Source organism: Nicotiana tabacum, chromosome 12 (genome assembly GCF_000715075.1).
Source record: "Nicotiana tabacum cultivar K326 chromosome 12, ASM71507v2, whole genome shotgun sequence".
Classification (NCBI taxonomy): domain Eukaryota; kingdom Viridiplantae; phylum Streptophyta; class Magnoliopsida; order Solanales; family Solanaceae; genus Nicotiana; species Nicotiana tabacum.
This window is the reverse complement of record NC_134091.1, coordinates 74,592,129-74,598,395: the sequence shown is the minus strand read 5'-3', so window position 1 is coordinate 74,598,395 and position 6,267 is coordinate 74,592,129. Positions and strand designations below refer to the sequence as shown.

Genomic DNA, 6,267 nt, shown 5'->3' with positions numbered 1-6,267 from the left:
CGTGGAGATTCAAATGCTCCGATATCACTTTGGAACGGTAACCACAAAGCCCGTCTAACTTTCAATGCTCCGATATCGCTTCAGTACGGTAACCACAAAGCCCGTCTAACTTTTAATGCTTTGATATCGCTTCGGAACGGTAACCACAAAGCACTTCTAATAGTTCAATACTCCAATATCGCCTCTGAATGGTAACCACAAAACCCGTCTAACATTCAAATGATCTGATATCGCTTCGGAACGGTAACTACAAAGCCCATTTTACATTCAATTCTCTTTATCAAAAACCAAATAATAAAAATTGATTAAAATTCAAAAATCCAAAAAAAAAAATGAAAATCTAAAAATATTTTCTTTTTATTCTTCCTAAACTACGTTTGACCTGATTCTCATTTCAACGAGATATGTAGGCAACCTTTAGGTTCAGTCTCATTTTTCAAAAAATCAAAAAACAAAAGAGAAAATTATTATGTCAAAATTCAAAAGAAAAAAAAAATATATATATATATATATAGTCAAACTTAAAAAAAAATCATCAAACGTTGACTTGGTTGGTACTAACACAGTTAGAAGTGTGCATAAGAAAGAACAAGGGTTAATTGGTATGTTGGAGAGGATCAGTTTCGGGTAAACCATATATTCTTATGGTACCTCTTAATTATGCCTAGTGACGCTTGAAAAAATCTCATGCTTACAGTTAGGGTAAGAACAAATCCGACCCCATCCTTTCATGTGCATTGTGTGGTGAACCTAGATTAAAATTTATTGTATTGCATTGTGGATCTTGAACTTGGCCCCAATATCTGTTGAGGCAAAATCCTGAGTAACACTTGGTTTAGAAAAGGATCGTAGGCCTTCTTTAGCTCGTTTGAGCCTTTTCAGCTACCAAATGACATTAATCCCTAGAATTATCCCTTTGAGTCGTAAGCTTTTTTCTTGGACAACCACATCTTAGCTCATACCATTTCTTGTGCTAAATGAACTACCCCTCTCTTGGCCCAACCTCCTTTGCGCCCACAGAAAATGTGTAACTTCGGACGAAGACCAAAGTGAAGGCGACAAGCATGAAAAGGCGAAAGATGCAAAGTCCAAGACAATCAGAGACATGACATCAAGAAAAGAAAAGAAAACTCCGCAAATTCAAAAGGACGATCCAACAAGAAGGAGAAAACTTCCTCAAATTCAAGGGAAAATCCAACAAAAAGGACTCCACAATCAAAGAGGAGTAACTCCAACAAAAAGAAGGAAAAACTCCTGCAAAGCAGAAGCAACTTCAAAAAAAAATATCTCTGAAAAAGGAAGAAGAACCTCCAACAAGCTCAAAAGAAGTCAAAACAAAGAAAGGGACATCGAGCCAAACAAGATCAAGCGTTGAAGCATGGTTTGAACACCGAAGACACTGATACAGTGCAATGTTCAAGGTGGGATTAGTGACTTTACCTCAAAATGAATACCCTACCTGTCCCCAAGCCTACATTACAAGCTAATTACAAATTTCTACATGATTTTATTCCAAGTATTCTCACATTAGTGGATACTTACATAATGGTCAAACATATGGTATCTCAATCGCATGCATTGAATGTCATTCTGAGTGTGAGTGTGCTTCGCAAAAATATCCTAAAATCAAAAACAAATACTTCAAATATCTACGAAAATTAGGACTTTCTTTGTAGTGAGGCACTTAAAACATGAGCATAGGCAGAATTCAAAAACTATTGATTGAAGCAAGATGAACAAATCTTGTCGAACTTAGGTATGCACAAGGTACAACTCGAAACTATAGAAATTACCCATAAGCTAATCTTAGTTTGCTGGAAAGTATATGGTGAAAATTCTTATGCACAATACTAATTGTTGGTAGCAACCACAGTCATATAAAAAAATGATGATCGATCGATAAATTACAGTCTTTCGACCACCCTTCTTTGAATTGCTTCCACACTCTTGGTATATGTATCAAATTAATTGTTCATCACCTAATCCTCATTTATTTGATTGAATCCACCGGAATCACATTTTGTGAATCTCAAGGGATGCCTAATACCTTCCCCTCGGGATAACTTGAACCCTTACCTGGAATCTCAACTGGTTTCGCAGTCCATAATTAAAGTGTATATTACATAGTGTAGTATAGGTGTCCTAGTATACCTTAATTACTAGTTTGCGAATCTAACTTCAATTAACATTGTACGGTACTATAAGTTGTACATTGTTTTGACTTGTGCAAAATGTGCAACACCCACTAATTGGACGAGCTATTTTTTCCCATAACCAACTAGATCTAGCCCGTTCGGTAAACACCTATTGTTGGGACCCAAATTAGCCCCTCTCCCTGCCCCCTCCCACCAAAAAAAAAAGGTCCAGCAGTCCAAACTAGCGTTGTACCTAGTTTCTAGCATCTACCTATATACCCCTCTCCCCCTTCTGAACATTGTTTTGTATCAAGTGTGCTTTATGTTTATCTTCTTCTTTCGTGCATCCTCTTTGTACCATGTGATATGTTATCGAGAACCTAGCTTATATTCCAACTAGACCGAGTCCACTAATTAAAATCAAACCAAACTTGGCTGGGATCTAGCATAACAACTGGGAGAAGAAAAGAAAAATATGGGAATAGGAAGAACGATAAACCATACGATAAGTATTTTTCTCTATGTTTCGATTTAGATGATGTAGTTTGACTTGACACAAAGTTTAAGAAGAAAAAAAAGGACTTTTAAAATATGCGGTCTTAAAAACTTAAGGATCAAAAGTTTTGTGGAGTCATTACATTTTTGTGCCTATAAAAACTTTTCATTAAGGGTAAAGTGAGTAAAATGAAAAGTTTAAAGTTAAATTGTTTCCAAATATAAAAATATGTCATTCTTTTTTACACGGACTAATAAGGAAAGTGTGTCATTTAAATTGTAACACATGGAGTATTACTTATTATAAGCATATACATCAATTTACACAACAGCTGTGAACAAGTAGGCGGAAGTAAAGTGATGTTCTAGCTGGTACACTTAATAATAAATCACTACTCCATTTTCTTGTTTTCTTGTTCACGGTCTAACATTTCCCCTTTTTGTTATTGTTCTACTCCTCTATCACCTTTAGAACCAGTTAATTTGCTGCGCTTGAAGAATTTTTGTTGTTAGCTAACTCCACGTCAGTTTCCTTGCTACTTTCAGTCAGCTCCTCCAAAGGTTTATACTTATAAAACCAGACACATATCATGTAATATATGAGATTTAAAACCTGTACTCCAGTCACAAGCCAGTAATAATAATCCAATTTTCCCTTGTTGAGATTCCGGTCAGGTAGCCAGTTGCGGTCGTTACCGGTATAATTGTGAACTAAAGATACCATGAGAGTGCCTAAATAATTTCCGAAAGATGTTGTTAACGAGTTGAGTGCAGCCGCAGTGCTTCTCATGCTCTCTGGAGATTGATCAATGAGGAATTCAAGGTGCCCAACTGCCATGAAAACTTCTGCAGCTCCATGGAGGCAATACTGTGGAACCAACCAAAATACACTAATAGGTATAACAGTAGTAGGTTGGTCAATTAGGCCATGTTGTGCAGCAACAGCTTTACGTTTGATCTCAACCAATGCTGAAGCTATAGTGGCAACGATGTTAATTGCAAATCCTATGCCCATTCTTTGTAAGCAAGTTATTCCTGCTGGATTTCCTGTGAAGCGACGAGCAAATGGTAAAAAGATGCGCTCATATAGAGGAAGACCCATGAGCACAGTTAAGACAGTAAAGATTGATAGGCTGGCTGGAGGTATTTGAAAGTTGTGGGATATATGACGATCCATGCTGCGAGCTTGTTGGATTGTAAAGCTTCCCAGATGTGAATGTGAAGTGATTAGCAGTATTCCCGCACCCCAAACTGGCAACATTCTAAAGATGCACTTGAGCTCTTCAACCCTATGCACAGTAGCTACCCTCCACAGGTTTGGCTTGTTCGACGACCCATTTATGTCATCAACATCAACCACCACAGCTGCTCGATCAAGCCACCTTGATTAAGATCACCATCAAACAAGTATGTTAATTAATGCCCGACCGAAATTCTAGAAGGAGCAGAATTAAACACTACTCATTCCGTTTCAATTTAAACTGACACACTTTCTTTATTAGTTTGTTACAAAAATAATGACATATTTTTATATTTAAAAATAATTTAGCTTTAAACTTTTTATTTTATCACGTTACCCTTAATGAGAAACTTTTATAGTCACACAAATATCATGGCTCCACTAAGATTTTGCCCCTTAAGCTTTTAGCACCACATGATTCAAAAGTCTCTTTTTTTTCTTAAACTTTGTGCCAAATTAAACTAAATGATCTAAATTGAAACGGAAGAGTACGAGTTAGTACTCCCCTCCATTTCAATTTATGTGAACCTATTTCACAAGGCACAAAGTTTATGAAATAAATGAAAGACTTTTGAAGATTGAGATCCTAAACAAAGCCATAATAATTATGTGGCCAGTGGCATAGCCACCTTTTGTTAAGGGTGGTCAAGCACACACTCTTCACCGAAATATTATATTACGTATATAAGTTAAATATTACTTTATATGGTTATATTTTATATATTGAACACCCTTAACACAATTGAGTGAGACAGGTCAGTGGTTCAGGGTGTTCAAAGTGACGTGTTATTCACGGGTTCTTTTGCAATCTAAAATAATTCCTAATAAAATAACTCTTAAAACTTAAAGTTTGTATAGAAATAAACAACTAATCTTAAAAGTAATCTTTTTAACTAAAAAGAAATTTCCTAAACAAATTTTATAATTTAAAAGTTAAGATCTACAAAAAATTTGGTACACCATTCATCGGCAAACAAAAATTATTGACTTGTTTAAAGTTTGAACACCATTGATGAAATTCCTGGCTACGCCACTATATATGTGGCTATAATTATTTTGAAATTTATTGTCCTAAATATGCTATAATATTTGTTTGGCTATAAAAGCTTTTCATTAAGGCTAAAATTAAAAATTTATTTTAAATTATTTTCAAATTAAGAAAGGAATCGTTCTTTTTAGTAAGAACTAAAAAGGAAATATTTTTAGGAATGGAGAGAGTACGTTGTTAAAGACATGATGTATGTGATAGTGTAATAATTTCAATAGCTAGCAAGCTGAAGAAATACCCGATGCTACAACACTTTTCCATTGAAAAGACGGGCTTTATATTACATAATGGAGTATGCTATGAAGTATTCTGAAATGCTCTTACCTGAACTGATTAGTGTGCAGAAACCTGCCATCAGATGAGATAATAGCATCCACCTCTCTGTTCTGATATAATAAAGCAGGATCAGTAACAACGACGTTCCTTTTCTTCACTGAGGCAACAATAACTTGTGCCAATCTAATCAAAGGACTTCCTCCTGGTTTTACTTTTCTGTAAAGAGATGACCCTACGACAAAAGAAACAATTGATAATGCCATGGCAATGGTAGGAAGTCCTAGACCCAAACCCCAACTCACATTGTCTTGGATATAGACTACTATGGTTAGAGCAGCAAGTGTAGCCACTCCCATGCAGAAATAATACCAGTTGTAGAAATTCCAACTTTGAGACTGATCATGTTTAGATTTTTTCAAGTCAAATTGGTCAGCAGCAAAGGTGACAACGCAAGGCCTAAGTCCCCCAGCACCTATAGATGTCAGGAGAAGACAAACATAAAGAACCCAAAGCTGCAGATGGGAAGCTTCTACGCAGTTCTGCTGTGTTGGACATGGTGGAGGACGGAGCTGTGGCATGATTGCTGATATGGTAATACTTATCATCCCCTGCAAACACACACACATATAATTGAGAATTTTGTTCTTTTACCGATTGGATGAATCACAAAAAATTAAATGTACGTACCAGCTCATAAATAATGGAACCAATGATAATTGTCCAAAATCGGCCGGCATAAGAATCAGCAATAAGAGCACCAATAAGTGGAGCAATAAGAGCACCAATAAGTGGAGTGAAACTGGAAGTGCCAAGAAAGGCAAGTTTAGCACCTGTGTCAGGTATGTTATCATGTTGGCATGAAAACCAACGCCGGCAAATCGGTCACATACTTCATTTGCTGTCACGGAGAATAATCAGCTCTATCAATTCATAATTAATTAAGCTATAGCTATTTTATACATTTGCATTTCTTCATACTAACATTAACATAGTTGCCCGGCATGTTTATCCGTAAAATAGTACAGTTAAATTTATAATATGGTTTATAGACAAGCGAATCGATTTGGCCCAAA

At 36.0% G+C, this 6,267-nt stretch overlaps 1 pseudogene; it reads right to left on the bottom strand.

Annotated features, from left to right (window-relative positions):
* Positions 1-2,842: 2,842 nt before the first annotated feature.
* LOC107769276 (protein NRT1/ PTR FAMILY 3.1-like) overlaps positions 2,843-6,267 on the bottom strand; it is a 28,618-nt pseudogene continuing 25,193 nt past the window's right edge.